Source organism: Sinocyclocheilus anshuiensis, unplaced genomic scaffold (genome assembly GCF_001515605.1).
Source record: "Sinocyclocheilus anshuiensis isolate Anshui unplaced genomic scaffold, SAMN03320099.WGS_v1.1 scaffold710, whole genome shotgun sequence".
In the NCBI taxonomy this organism is placed as follows: Eukaryota; Metazoa; Chordata; class Actinopteri; order Cypriniformes; family Cyprinidae; genus Sinocyclocheilus; species Sinocyclocheilus anshuiensis.
The window spans coordinates 1,504,146-1,521,086 of record NW_015544201.1 but is presented as its reverse complement, the minus strand read 5'-3'; the positions used below and the strand labels follow the sequence as shown (position 1 = coordinate 1,521,086).

General features: G+C 37.8%; 1 pseudogene; it reads right to left on the bottom strand.

The window, feature by feature from the left end:
- Positions 1-16,941, bottom strand: part of LOC107696813 (cadherin-4-like) — a 261,385-nt pseudogene that overhangs the window by 131,414 nt on the left and 113,030 nt on the right.

Genomic DNA, 16,941 nt, shown 5'->3' with positions numbered 1-16,941 from the left:
AGTTTTATCAGTCATTATCCGTGTATGCCATTGTTTTGCGGTTACTACAGTTCAGTGGATCAGGAGGCGCTGGCTGTGTGACTGAGTGGAGGCGGGACTAGTTTGCATATTCATAGATCCGCGTATAGTAAATGAATCAAGGGTGTAGAGTTACATTCAAGCTATTTTAAGGCATGAGACAATTATTTTCACAAGAAAAAACATTTAAATATCTCATTTTGATGATCAAAGATAAGTTTTAAGGGATAAAATATTTGACTACAGGGAGACTTTAAGTTTTTAGTTTTATTTCATTTGAGTTATTTGAATACTTCAACAAACTAAATGGAAATAAGGCGAGTAAAATAATATATATATTGAATTTATAAATGTGTATGTAGTGTTATGTTAGAATCATTATTATACTCTTATTCCTTTTGTTCTTTAGAATTTTGAGTTTTTCATTTAAATGTTAAGTTTTGAAATTTTGTTGTATGCATTTGTCATTTTTATTTAATCTCTTTATTTTTAAAATGTGTATAGGTAGTATTTATAAAGTTTTAGCTTTTAGTTTTGGATCTGTTTTTAGTTGTTTTAATACTACAATTGATTGCTTCTGTTGTCCTCATTTATAAGTCGCTTTGGATAAAAGCGTCTGATAAATGACTAAATAAATAAAATGACTAAATAAATTACACATTCATTAAACCCACAAAAAAAACGACCCAAATCAGGTGTTTAAAATACACAATCCTCAAAAAACTACATTAAAAAGTTTAATCCAAAAAAACTTTGAAACATTACACTGTTTTCCTCAAGGGAACCATTGTCTGCTCTCAACAATGCACTGTAGGTGAATTCAAGTTTTACCATCATTGTGGGTACATTTTGTCCTTGCAGTGTAGGTAAACCTGACTCACACACACTTACACACACTAAAACCAGTCCTAATTGCAAAGGCAACACCTGTCATATCATTGCCAATCTACAACCAGGATCTCTATCCCACAATGCCAACTTAATGGTAAGGGTCTGGACACTGCTCCCACCAGAGGCAGCCAAATTGGACGTTTCACCTCACTGCATGACTACTAGAGAGCCACTCCAATGGTGAACCTATTAGCAGGACAGATATAGCTCTCCTGGGAGAGGAACAGAAGGAGAGCGAAAAAAACAATGAATGGGTGGGATTTTCCCTGGCATACTAAGTATGAACAGTATATTTCTAGTTATCCATCTTCATTTCTGTCAACTGGTTTTGGATCACACCCACATTAACCTCAGCTATTATGTTCCTCTTATTTGCTCCTTAACACTGTATTAAAATCTAATACTCAAGACTAATGCATTTCCTACCATGGCATTTTTTTAACATTATGACAAGCTAACAGGAGGGCTCATTTGAGACGGATATGCAGAATAAGAGGCAACGCCAAGTGCCCTGGGTGGCGGCATTCATTACTGTATTGTATTAAAAATACACCCGTGCTGAATAAGATATTGATCAAGCTGGGTGGACTGTGAAGCTGCCTGCAGAATTGCAATAACGGTGTAGAAATCATTCACTGCAATTCATTGCAGCCTAAATAATGTTTTGATAAATTACATGCCAACAGACAAAAAACACTTCCTTTTTATTATACCCCCCCACCCCCAATTACACATTACACACTTTTTAATCTTCCCCTTTTTTTCCATTTTTAACCCTCAGCGACACAGGGAGCGAGGAAGACATCTGTGTTTCATTTGTCTGTGTGTGTAAACTAAAAAGCAGCATTGTGTTGTCTGTCACTAAATTTGATGTTCTAGCCGATGTGCTCTGTGATTTGGCTGTTGCACAGCTGAAGCTCCTCTTTCGCTGTTTTTTTCCCCGCCGTGCACCTGATGGGTTTGAACAATTTGCTCGGCTGGCAGAAAAACGCATAATCAATCGGGAGATTACAGATAAAAGGCTTTAAAACCAGCCGACCAAGGCACTTTATACTATAACAATTACACCTAGGCCTACCTCAGGTAGCGCCAATTAAACTGCGAAAGAGTGAGGGCGGGGGTAGAGAGAATGAGAGAGAGACAAAAGAAGAGAAATGGACAGAAAGAATTTGCAGTGGAGGTGAAACATAGCAAAGTCAAGGCAAGTCATTGGGCGGCCATATTTTGCTCAATATTATAAATAAAAAACCATTAAACACACTTATATTTTTATATATTGTATTAAAATGTAAGTAATAAAAAAAAATGCATCATTTAACTGATAGGTGGGACTTTTAGCCACCATATCTTATCTTAGCAACACTGTCAGTGGGTTTTAAAAAACGGACCCAAACAAACCACCACAGATAAGGCATCAAAATATAAGGGAAATGGCAATGAAAGGACGAACTGCAATCTGTTCGGGGGGAAAAAAGCAGATCTAAGAAAAAAAAATGTGTCATTTTCTGTAGCTGTAAAGCTTTCTGTCATCAAAACCACAGAGTGCAGCCAGTCCCACACAAAGGCCAAGGACACAGAGTTCTCCTTCATTCACACTTTCATCTTCATTCCTCCATCTCTCTTTTACACTCACCTCCTTTATTGCTTTCATTCCTTTAATTTAGGCCATCAACCGGTATTCATAGTGAAGAATAGATGGGGGCAGCGAGGAGAGAGGCAGAGAGAATGAGAGCAACATTCAGCAAAAACACCCATATAAAGAGTTTACTTTGAGTTTTTGTGTATGCAGAGCCAGCATCTCCTATAGGTGACAAAGGCACTCGGCTGAGGCCTTGACATGACGGAGCAGGGCTTGTAAGGTAGACTATAATAACTGAGTATATCATGACATTTGATGTGAAAACTCTTATCGAGTAAACAGTGTATGGTATACAGTTATTTATTAAATTAAATTATTATTATGATATAACATTAAAAACTGAACCCAGTGCAATGTCTAGATTTTAATTATATAATCTACATCATTTTTATGCATAGTGTATAATATATGTGCTATTAAACATGCACTACCTTTCTAACCAGGTCTAACCACTTTGAGTCACACTCACAATGGCTCTGGACAGGAGAAGAAAATGTGCGCGCGTTTGTGCGAACACATTTGTGTAAAGCAGCCGGAGGAGTAATGCCTGCTGTCTAAACGGTGACCGTCACCGTTACTGTTGTCAGGATGATTTCGTCAACATCTTTCTACATTGCTTCAACCATATGGCCCTTTGCTTTGTTTACACTAACACCATACAAACACAGGAAAAATGCATTCATTTTTTAAAATAAAGAAATTCTCTGGTCTGCAGAGAGTTTTTTTTTACATCCTTTTCAAGCTATTCAAAACGCTTGCATTAGCCATATTATTATCCATTATGGCGCATTTGCAGAAATCTTGAAGGGCAGCACACTATTTGTACCAGCTTACTGTCTGACAAAAGAGCACTGGCAAAGAAAGTAAAATGTGCTGGCCTGGAAATACAGACCCTGCTGGCCTGCACATATCCTATTTTCGTGCAAAGTGCAGAGTAAACAGAAAAAAACGGACCCAGTGGCACGTCTTGTTTCCACAAAGCATTGTGGGCAAGTGTGCTTTGAGTGCAAAACATATACAGCTCAAGTTTAGGACAGGACTGCCCTTTAAGCCCAGACTCTGCAAGACTTTTTTTCACTCCTTTCTGATCTCGCTCTTGCTCTCCATCTCCGAATGGATGCAGAAATGGTCAGCGCAGGTGTTATTTTCCAGCGGCCCTAGCAGCTCTGCAGGTGGACTATATGCTGGTCACACAGTCCATTATATCCAGCACATGCGTGATACTTCCTGCTCTCCATTTTGCTAAAAATGGGAGGCAATTTGAGAATATATAACAGCATAAATTCAATAGCAAAAACACACCTTAAAGATTGCCCCTCACTGAGTCAAATGTACATGTAAAAAGAGGTCTGTCTATACAGCGACTCCCAGAGTAAGTGCCTCATCTTTGACAAACAGCCAGACCGAACGCGTGTGAACCGAACAATAGAACCGCAAGGGGTGATTGACCGAAGTGAGTCGAGAATGACTGAACGAGCATGCTGGGAAAATGTGCCAGCTCTGAAACTCAGAACAGAACCGAGGGAGCAGAGGTGAGTCTTCAGTAATCACTAACAAAGATTGGGTTCTCTGTGTCAGTCAACAGACCCGAAAGTATGCATTTCAGAAAATAAGATGTACATCTGCTGCCGCAGCGATGCTCCATTCGGATGGAGTCACGCGTGCTTGCGGACCAACATTGAAAAATAATAATCACATTTGAGATCTGGCATATTCAGAGTCATGCAGAGCTGTATCCGGGAACATATTTCTCAAGTACTCACCATGGCCAGATGACAGCAGGGTATCTACAAGTGAGAGAAAACAGAGAGATGGTTAGAAAATGAGAACAACTTTTATACACAACTCAGATATTAGCAAAAAATCAACAGGATGCAGTACAACAAACTTTGACAATATGCATACATTGGGTTTAATATAACATATTAAGACACAATGAGAGCAGAGACAGGTTAGATCAGGGGTAGGCAAGTTCGGTCCTAGAGAGCCGCAGTCCTGCAGAGTTCAGCTCCAACCCTAATCAAACACACCTGAACAAGCTAATCAATGTCTTCAGGATTACTAAGGCTATAGGCAGGTGAGGTTTTTTTTCAGGGTTGGAGCTGAACTCTGCAGGACTGCGGCTCTCTAGGACCAAACTTGCCTACCCCTGGGTTAGATTAACAACAATTTTGCTACTGTAGCTGGGTAATTTAGTCATTCGAATCATTCAACAGTCATATTCAAAGACACTATTTCATTCAATTGACTGAAATATAAGCAAGTTATTGAATTGTTAATTCAACCAATTCATTCAAAAACAGATTTGTTTGATTGTAAAAAAAACAACAACAACAACAACAAAAAAACAGTGAGTCGTCCAATCTTTCATTTAACCCATTCTTTCAAACACACTGATTCAATAATAAATGAATCTTCTGAATCATTCATTCAACCAATTTGTTCAAATAAACTGATTCATTGAGCAACAAATCAAGTCACTTCCCATATGAGTGAGACATTTCAAATGTTCTTTCAATGAATTCATTCAAAAACACTGATTCATTCAGGAAGAAAACAAGTGAATCTCTGTATGAATCAAATAATCATTCCATTATTTTTAAAAGAAAAGAAAAAAAGAATCATTCAGGAACAAAACGCCACTAAGTATGTGTTGCTTGGAGTCACAACAGTTGACTGCTTTGGTTTTGTTTGGAACCATTTCTGTAAGAAATGCAAACTACACAATGTAACTGGCAACATTGTGTCAAAAATGTTTATTAACAGTAATAGTAATGTATTAATGCCAAATCACAGCCAATATTAACACTCTTGCGTGTGCCATTATACTTTAGGGTATAATGCTAACAACTGAGAATAACCCTGCTCTTGAACGTTCAAATCTTCAACTCTTCCAAGGTTTATCCCTTTATTTTTTGTTTCACATTTCAGGAGTTCCAATTCCCTCTCTATACAAAATGAGGAAAGGCGAATTCAATTTTCAACTAGCCAGCTCAACTGACTGCATCTTCTTCTGGTTGAACTACAGTTTTGTCTCCACGTTCATGCATTCCTTCATCTGCGAGTATGCTATCCATGTTTCAAAACTTCTGTATGGGGGGGGAGAAAAAAAAAATCACAGATACACACACACAAAATCCAGAGCGCTGTAGGTCTTCCAAACAATGTTCCTTTATTTTACATGAATAACAATTTCTCATTTATTCAGTATCTCATCCCCCACTGCTGCGAATTCAGGCAGTTCCTCTCTCCTCCCCAAGGCTTCACGCAGACTCATTGGCACACAATCTGGGTATTTTGGCAAGGATGCAGACTCTAACGCTGTGTCTGAACTCTCGCCCATGCCTAAACCTTGTAGCGCTCACCAGGAGATGACTAACAATCACTGTTACGATTTCAGACTCCCAGCACGTACAGGGCAAACTTAGCCAACTGTAAAACATCAAGGAACTTGCTTCTACCCTGAAAGAAATCTTAAAAATAAATACTTCTTTCATTTGAATAATGAACTAAGAAACTCTCCTCCGCTGATGATTCATTCGAGATGCAGACACGCGTTTAGGTTCAATTAAGCAGCATCTGCCTGAAGAAAAAAATTTCATAAAACATTTGCAGCATTACAAGGACCCATTCAGCCTTTTCTGTCTATACACTGTCTGTTCCCTTGAGTCACGCGGTCCCGTTATGTATTTAAATCACTCTAGCTAGATGACTATACATGCGTTCTCTCATACATCTTTGAAATGGAAAGGTCATCGCAATTTATTTCTCTCTCTGAAAATACAGATTACTCTGTTTCTTGTTCAATAGTGTTTTCGGTCACTGCCTGCGCACAGCAAGAAATACCCAAACTACAGCCATTGTGAATGTTTCCAATGAACCGTGCAGAATCGTGCAAGTTCTTCTTTACATCTTGCCGCTTGGGTTTTGTAGCAATGTGATAGAACCGCAAGGTCTCAGAAGATCCTCTGCAACACATTACTGAACACATTCTTTTAACAATACCCAGCCAATATAATTAAAATTGCACTAATGAACAAGCAAATGTACTAAAGTTTCATTTTAAGTGCAGAAGTAATGTACAATTCTGCTGGGTCTTGTTAAACCAAACAGAGGGAGACAGAATGAGAAAGAAGATGATGCAAAGAAATGTATCTACCAACCAAACACTCCCACAACAAAAACATGAATAATTCATTGCGCAAATGGCAACAAACCATATTCCGTTCCACATGGATTTCTGTATTAATTGGAGTGAGCGTAGTGAGAAGTAGAAATTTCCATGTTCCTCCATGTCTTTCTCCCTACTGGAGAGAAAGCCGGAAAGTTGGCTTCATACAAATTAATTAGCTGTCTGATTATGAAAAAACAACAATGGACTTTATTGTTTTCTGCCATTTGTTTGGTTTGATTAATTATAACTAATGGGCTGCGTACAGAATAACAATGAGGTAAACGTTCTTGATTGCTTAAATAAGCAGAAGTGCACTGCTGAGGGTTTATGGTGTAAGAAGCAGTGATTGCGAAAATAAACATCATTCTGAACTGTTTGCATTATATGAGCTTCACCAGAGCTGGAACACACATATATAGTTTTAATGTTTATTGTCATTGTATTGAAAGGAGATTGGGGTGAAAAGAGCCAAATGGGCTGGATTTAAACCCGCATCTCCCACATCAGCACATGTTTGCATCATGTTTATTCCAATTTGGATAAGGTATTTTGCTATATACAGCCACAAAAAAATGCTAACTGGATACATGCCAAAGTCAGAGTGGAAAAACACAGCATGTTTGCTTTAGTAAATTGCTTTTGTCTATTACTAATTATTTATGTGCAACAGGATTAAGCCAGTAATATTCTTTACACAAAAATGCCATACTAAAAGTGTGCTCATGTCAGTGGTAATAACCTTCAGTACTCAAGGGGGCAGTAGAGATCCCTTCAAATGTCTTTGCAACTACAGTAGATTATTATTGTAACCATAACCTTAAACAGTATTATTATTCAGGTAGCTATAAATGTAAACACGTCAAATTAAGCTAATTTGCGAAGCAAGATTCTCTTCAAACTGTTGCTCTGTAAGTAGTTGACCTGAAAGAAAAAAACGTCCATAGAAGAAGATATTTTATGCTAATGCCAGAAATAGCGGCCGCCGTGGCAACCCTAAAGGGATGGTCACATTAGGTAAGTTTTGTGGACAAAAAAGGTCAATTGTCTATTGTCAAAAGTAATATATGCAGCACATCTCACACAGAAGTCACTTTCAAACCACATTAAGAATTATTTTTATGTTTTCCATCATTTTAGGAAACGTTTGAAAACACTAGTGTGGACAGCGAGTGTTTTGAAATGAAAACACTGTTTTCAAACGTATCTGGATTAATGTAGACATTGCCTTAGATCCATGTGTGCTGGTGTCCCCATCAGACTTCTTAACTAGGCTAACCAGCACCAGTATTCCTGGCGAACTGCAAGAAAATTCATGCTGGTCTTTTCACCAGGGTAGGCTTTATGCTATCTATGCTGTGGAGTAAAAATGGAGTTTGATCTTGAGGATCTAGCTTTAGTATGGATAATGTGAGGATGGAAGTGCAAACCATCATCTGAACTGGGGTCCAAAGTGACCGAAGCATATCACTTTCAATCTAATAACCAGGCTTAGTAGGTCTGGAGCCTTCAGGCATCATCTCATATCTCAAACCTTTCCCAGTTTGTGGGCGCAGCCTCTCACAATCATGTGACACACCATAAAAGAGGTAATATCCTGTAGGTGACATGGTTAAATCCGGGCGCGTGCAACCGTAGAGCAGATCAAGAGGATTTCACACATTCAGCGAGGTAATCGAAAACAGTCTCCACAAACATATACACACACACATGGCAGAGGTAACTGAACAACAGAGGGATGCACATACAGCACAAACAGATTGTGAGGGTAATTCAATTTCCTGCTGCAGCGCTGAGGCTCAAATGGTCTCCATCAGTGGTTCAATCAGCGGCTGGCTCTGTAATTTCCCCAGCTGGACTCTCACCTTGTCTCACACATTAAAGGGATGCACTGGGCCAGTGCTGATACTCCAGCAAAATCCTATAGTACAGAACTAGCACTTTAGGCGATACAGTAGAATGATGTGATAAGATGGCACATGGCTTGTCATACCTGTTGTTGTTAAACAAAAGAAAATACAGCTAAAAGAATAGCACTGAAAAACACCATAGGAAAAGTGTAATACTAAACTGCTGGATATTTGTAGCAGGAACGCACTACTGAAGCACTACATGTAACATTTTCAGAGAGAGAGAGAGAGAGAGGCGTATATACATAATTAAATTAATATGAATACTTCATATGTAAATTATATTAATTCATTGCTAACACTCTACAATAAGGTCTTATTAGTTAACATTAGTTAATGCACTAACTAAAAATGAGCAATATATTTGTTACAGTATTTATTCATATTTGTTGAAAAAAGTTTGGAATAATTAAGATTATAAATGTTTTTTTTTTAAATAAGTCTGTTTTACTCTATGAGGCTGCGTTTACTTGATAAAAAATACAGTAAAAACAAATATTTTTTACAATTTAAAAAGTAATTTCAGCAGTCATTACTCCAGTCTTTAATGTCACAGGATCCTTTAGAAATCATTCTAATATGCTGATTCGCTGCTCAAGAAACATTTCTTATAATTGTATACAACAAACATCTACATTATACAATTAACAAGCTGAGATATTTTGTACAAAATTCAGAACACTAAAACATTCTTGCAAACATAACCAGACTTTTCTGAAACCAGCACTCATCTTGATCAACTGGTCAAAAAAATGTAGCCTCTTGAAAAATTAAAGAAAAATAAAATGGGAAGAGGCACAGGTGAGTTTTTTTCAGGGTGGGGAGTCATGTCCACCAGTGTTCACAGCAACCTTAAAGAGGTCATATGATGCGATTTTTGGCCCGCCCATGAGAAAATGAGCTACTACCGTGCGAGGGAGCGCAATATTTTTTTTTCCTCGAGAGACATTTATGGCTTGCAAACGAGCGAAGCATGGCAGTCACCCCGCCTCTCTCCTCCTCATTAGCATTTAAAGCTACAGACACAGAAATGGCACGTCCTAAGGAAAGCTCATTGTGGGACTGGCTCGTAGTGGCTGAAATTCTGCACCAAGGCTGAATTTCGGGAAAGAGACTTCAGATACAGTACTAGGGACCACTTAGGCCTATATAAAAGCATCTAAAAACCAGCATGTCATGGGACCTTTAACCGTGGCTTGTGTACTTGCACACACATACCAGCTTCATCACTGTGTCTGTCACGCGACTCTGTTCCCCTTTCGGGCTCTGTCTTTACATTTATTTTGAAAGATGAAGCTCGCGATTATGGTAAGGGGCATTACATTTCCGACGAGTGCTTGCGGTGTTCGGCCAATCACAATGCACTGGGTCAGCTGGCCAATCAGAGCAGACTGCGCTTGTCGGAAGGAGGGACTTTGTAGAAAACGAAGCGTTTGAGAGAGGCGGGGCATAGAGGACCTACAATAATGTTCAGTATTTGAAAAATAATGTGTTTCTTGGACATTAAAGCATGTCAACATATTATGTTACACCAAATACACCAAATAATTATCTTTTAAAAAGCATCATATGACCCCTTTAAACCAGTGTCTTGAAAAATACAAGATAGGGAGCTGAAGTATTCATCTACAAAAGGATTAAATTGCTGCATCACAGTGCAAAAGCACAGTATTAGCTACAGGAAAAGAGGGTTCAAAAAGGACTGCAAATTTATGAAATTACAGAGAGGTGAGGAGTCATTCCGGCACGCAGAACTGAAGATGAAAAATTATCACAATGCCACATGTATGGTGCCACAGGGGTAAAACGTTTCTGACAGTACAAAACTATCCTATGTGATTGTGGCAGGGTAGTTAGCCGCTCCCTGTATTGACGTTAGAATATTGTTAGCCTATCAGCAGGCATAGGTGGGTGTATAAAGGGCTGATTTGTGTCAGTCGGAGGTGTCACTCAGGTGCCCCCGCCCCCTTTCTGGTACTGGTGTTCGACACTGATGTGTGTTTGTTAGCGGTGTGGCTAATTCAGCCACGGCTCGCTTAGGGTTGATTTTGTGTGTCTATTGGAAAGGTAAGCATTACAGCAGTGTGGTTTAGCATCTCTTGTTTTGGTTTGTTATACTAATGTTAGCGTTTCTGTACCATTTATAGCCGTATGAGATGTCAACTGGTTAATGTTTGCGACTGGTGTTTGGTTGGACTGCCTACTTGGCATCCCGTTGCTGTCAGCCCCTTGCATCTACAATGCTTTGCATCGTACTGGCTCTGCTTTGGTGTGGCGGTTGGCTGCATTATCTACTTTCTGTTAGCGTCAACTTCTGCTTCTATACTGTTCAGTGCTCACGCCAGCCCTGTCAATTTAACGTGGCTGACTGCTGCAGTGTCCGGTATATATAAATGAGAAGTGTTTAAGGGTGTCCGGTTTCATATATTTTAATTACCCTTATTTAATAACATGTTATTGTTTCTTTTTTTAGTAATATGTTGGAGGGTTCCTGCTGCAGTGCACGTGGTTTAGTCCGAACATCAGTACCCAGAAATACGCTGCTGTCTTGTTCTTTGTTGATTTGTCTATTTTTGTTTTGTATCAGTTTAATTTTGCTTTTGTACATTAGTTTATTTTCTTTTGACCTGAATGTATTTAATCTTTTAGTTTATTAATTTGCTTGATATTTCTTTTTTTTTTATTATTTGACTTTTTGAACCAGTTGTTGGAAATTGTTATTCTTTTTTTTTTGTGTGTGTGTGTCCTTGATTTTGTTAGAAATCGAGGTTAAGTTTATATTTTCATTTCTTTATATTCATTGTGAATTGGTGTGCTGGTGTGTGTGGTTTATTAAGTTGATTTGGTTTATCTAATTACAGGTGCTGTGTGTCCAACAAAAAGCAGGGAGGCAGATTCTCCACACTTGTGTGGTGGTGGTGCTGTCTTGTCACCGTGTGCAGTGTCGTGCCGTGTTGATCACTGACAGTAATCTCACTGGGTATTGTGTGAGTGTGTGAATGTGTGTACTGATAGTGTGTGATAACTGAATTTCATGCTTCTTTAGGAGTTTGATACCAGTTGACCACAGCCCTATAAACCTTTTTGTGTGTTGTGTGTATCTTGGAGATCAGCAGCAAGTAGTACCATTTTAATTTGGTTATTGTTTATGTGATTATTTTTTTAACAAAATCATTTTATTAATTGAATTAATAAAACAAAATATAATTCTGTACCCACGTCTCTTGCTCATTTATTTAGTAGACTTGAACCTGTGTTGCCTTGAGTTGCACCTGAGGGTGCGTAGTATTTCCCTGGGTGCAAGACCTAGGGTGGCGTAGTCATCTCTCCAGTGTTACTGCTTCTGTTACCCAACGCCACTTTGCTACATTATAAAACTCTGGTGTGAGGCTTGGAATTATGCGGTTGTGTGTGCTGGTGCAGCAGTTGTTCTGTATTGCGTATTAAAATCTGCTGTAGTCCATCATATCACCAAAATGCTTTCACATTTAAAGTTAATTAGCGCTGAAGTACTACATCACAAACTGTAATAACCTGTTTTCATCTGTAAGCTGCATAGAGACTATACTATTAAAAGCCTTATGGTCAAATTTGATATTGTGATTCTCAGCACAAAGGCCTAACTAGACACAACTGGTGCTGATCCAGACTTTTGGTTTCAATAACTTCTGCAAATTAAAAGAACATAGACGTCTGACCATATGGCTCGCTGATTTTTGGATGAAAGTAAGCATAAATTCTTGCAAAGCTAATATGCTCATAATATGCCTGCTTTGTCAGGAGCAAATTAATGCAATGCTGGTAAGATATGATTCTTTTTTGAATAAGAAACTGCTGATGAACAATATTTATGAGTAAATCAACTGAGCCTCATGTTATTAAGTTTCATCTATGGATGCAATATTATGCTCCCAAATCTCCTAATGCAGTTTTCACGTTCTAAGAAAAATATGAGATAAGAGATACATTTTCTTGCATCAGTGTTGATGGGCTGGCCAATAAAGAAAAGCAAGGAAAAGGAGAAAATATTTTTTTTTTGATGTCCATACAGCACATTGACGCATTTTACATTTACATTTAGCAGACGCTTTTATCCAAAGCGACTTACAAATTGCATACAATGGCATCACCACAAAATATTTTCCCTTGTTTTTATACATGCTCACATGTTTGAGTGAGTGTTTGTTTTTATGATTTTTTACATGCGTATTATGTTTTACATGCGCATCGTTGTCTAATTAGAAATGAAGGGTAGTCAGCCACAGTTTGTGAGAAAGTGTAGGGTCACTTTTTGTGCCAAACCAGCACAGACTGAGGCAGATTTTATTTAATGTAGTGTGCTACGTGCTGTTAGGTATGAAATATATTTTGGTAGATATGTCAGAAAAGAATGAGCTCAGGAGAAGAGGAGGTAAACAGTGCTTTTACACACAGTGTAAGACAAATTCTCTTGACTACCAACAGAGAAAGAACTCCAAGGGCTAGTAGGGGGCCAACAGCTTCATCAGCAGATTTCGTTATACATTATCATTTAATTGATTTTCACTCATTGCCTGCTGTTCTGACAAAACATTAAAAATTGAAGTTCTGTAGTCATATATCTTACAGTAACACTTATGTTAAAAAAGCATATCAAATCAAGTAAAGTGGATGACTTTATATTCATCCACTGTGCCACAACTCTTATGCTGCTTTTAAATATAAAATAACCAAGGTTAGTAACAGTGTGGGAAGGTTACTTTGGAAATGTAATAGGTTACGGATTACAAGTTCCCCTATTTAAAATGTAGTAAGTATTGTAACTATTTCAATTACTTTATTAAAGTAATGTAACTGATTACATTTGATTACTTTTTGATTACTTTTCTACATTTCTAATGAATGTTTTCAACTGTTAATCATTTTTAAACAATTAAACCAGGCAGGCTTAACCTTACAGTAGTACTCAACACTGATTACTGTCAGACTTTCAAAATCCTCAAAAATCCCCTTAAATTAAAATGATAATAATTCAATTTTAAAGCACAGCCACTAAAAAAATCTGACTTTAGCACCTCTTTTTACATTGTGATCGTTCTGAGGTTAAATACAGATTTAAAATCATAACAAGATAAGTTTAATAGCTAAGATACTGTTTTTGAAATCAAATCTTTGCATAGCAAATATATCAGGAAACACTGGCATCTAACAATACTTTAATCTTAGAAAATAAAGTATATACATAAACCCAAACAGAAAATAAAACCATTATCGAATAAGCATGTGTCCTATTTTCTGTCTTAAACTCCAGAAACATTGGTGTTTCATATTTTAGAGTAGTCAATGCATTTTGGGAAAGAAATCAATTAAATCTGTATGTGTATGTGTGTGTGTGTGTGTGTGTGTACTGGTTTAACACTTGTGAAGAACAAATGTCCTCACGTGTATAGTGAAAGATCATGACAACCCACTAGTGAGGGCATTTTACTGGTCCTCACTAGTTAAAAAGGCTTATAAATCAGCCAAAATATGTTTTTTATTTAAATCTAGTGTTTGCACGTTTTTATGAGGGGTAGGTTTAGGGGTAGGGGTTGGGTTAGCTGATCATATCATTAGTATTATATAATTAACCTGATATAAAATCAGTGGAAGTCTATGCAATGTCCTCACTAAGATAGCAAAAAGATTGTGTGTGTGTGTGTGTGTGTGTGTGTGTGTGTGTGTGTGTGTGAAAATATTCAGATTTAACACCCTTTGTAATCATTAACAATTTCATAAGTAACTAATTTAATTACACTTTTTTTTCAGATTACAGTTACATTTATTTTGTAATTAAACTACGTAACTCTGTTACATGGTTAGTAATCAACATTTTTATGCATGCATTTTTATGTATGAAACGTCACAAAGCAGTTTTTTCATGTGCAGGAAGAGCAAGTTATGCCCTTTTCTTTGTTACCTTGCCATAGAATATGGCCATGCTCACTGATGTAATGTTACCTGTATTCATATTTAATCAAAAGTAAAATTGCCATTTCAATTTGATTATATCCATAATACAAATGCCATTAACATACGACTAATCAACATTATTTCACTAGTATTAATGTTGTTATTGTTACAGCTTAACAAATTGCACCTGACCTTGCTAGCTAGCTAAACTATTGTAATAATGTCATTCCACTATTGCACAGTGTTGCCGCTTGGCAACACATACATTTGAATGATTTACCAAAACGAGAATGTTCTCTTAAAGAGACAGTGGCAAGGAAATTAACACAAAGAGTATGTTGCCATATGGCTACACCGTGCGGTAGAGGGTTAAAAAAGAAAAGCAAAAATCATTAATTTTTTATAGTTCTCCATTTTTTTATTATTTGCCAACTTTAGTTATCTTAGCTAAGCGTAAATAAACAAATAATAAATAAATAATAGTATCAATTTAATGTAATATGATCATATAAATTTAATATACATTTATTTTTTATTATTTTATTAAACAAATAACAATAGTGTTTAGATATTTTATATTAAGTATATATTCTAATATCTTAATATAATAATACTAATAATAATAATACTAATAATAATAATACTAATAATAATTATTATTATTAGTAGTAGTAGTAGTAGTAGTAGTGTTGTTGTTTAAAAATTACAATTATTCATTTATTTAAATTTATTTTTGTACCTCTTTAAAAATATTTTTTCTTTTTTGTTTTCAGCATATATCTCATACAAATGGACTGTCAATGTAAATATACTGTAAGTTTACTGTATGTAAGCTTTAAATTTATAATAAATGCATATACATAATTTAACACCATCATCATTACAAACATGCTCATGAATATTTATAAGACATTTTGTCCAACTAATTTGCTGAAAGGCAGATGTTAAGTAGGCACTAGGCATACCACGATTACAGCTCACCATTTGTTTTTGTCCCGGGCCCTGTGAATTCAAGCGACGGCCTTGCGATCCCCACTTAAAGCTTGAACTGGCATTTTACACAATCTGCCAAGCAAAACAAAACTCTTTCTCCCAAATCATGAAGGGATGAGTGAACGTTTTAAATTTGTGGGGGTGGGGTGGGGTATCTCTGGATTAAATTGTTTGCTATGGCTGATCATCATCTCATCTTCTTCATCACAGTGATGAGTTTGTGCTCAAAGTAAAACAAGTGTCCCTGAAGTGGGAATGTTTAGGGCCCACAGTCAGAAAACGATTGTTTAAGACGCAGTCTTATTTCTGCGTCTCTCAGTCACTTTCTCTCCCCGCCTGCCCCTTCCTTCATCATGCAGTCGGAGCCTGTGGGCACAGTGTGGGAGATAGTGCAGTAAGCTCTCCTCTCCTCTCTCTAATCTCATTTCCCACTGCCTGGATTAAACAAATGTCTGTCATTACCACTCACTGGTGGAGAGGAGGAGGGTTTAGGGTCCACAGGAGCAGCAGAGAGAAAGGAAGGATGGGAATGACAGAACGGCAAAGAGAGAGAGACAGAGAAATGGAAAATAACATAACTGGAAGAAAAAAGCGGGAGCAGGTACTAAAGAGACCATCAAATGAGGGACCCAGGGAGATAGCGAGAAATTGAGACAAAATAAGAGTGAGTGATGGAGCGAGAGAGAGAGATTTTCAGAGCGGGCTTCGCTTACTTTCGACAAACCACTCAAACTACCCACAGATGGGCCGAAGCCATAACAGGGCCAAACAGTGATGAATGAAAAAGAGAAAAGAGACCGAAATGAAGAAGGAGAGGAGGTGGTGACAGTAAGACAGAGAGCGAAACGACAGCCTCTCCCCACCGCTAAGAAAAATTGACAGCGTGTGGTAACACTGCATCAGAAAACCCAGTGGCAAGCCTTCCACCATCATCAACCAATCCGATGTCTTTTTCATTGAAAAGACAGCAAGTCTCCCACTGTCAGGTACATAAAGAGCAGTTATACACTCATGGTGTGCCCAAAGCCCAAAGGGGGTCCGTTGCACTACGTCTATAGTTAGTCTTGGGGTTCATTTCAACATTACCGTCCACTTTTCACCTGCGGTCTGTTTACAGCCCGCTGGCGGAGAGACATTGTCAATCCCGATAGAGTTTGTATTCCATATTTCAAAACAGACATTCAGATGCACAATGGCCCATTGAGGCTGAAATGGTGTGAATCCATTTCGCCACAGGGAGGGGGCGGACGCCATAACGTGGTTGCTTTCATCCTCCCCGTCTCCATCTGGTTTATTACACCGCACCCGACTGGCTGGAGGTCCCGTTTGATGGACCTTTAAGTATTTAGGACTACGAGAGCAGAAATAATTTCCCTCCGAGGGAGCGC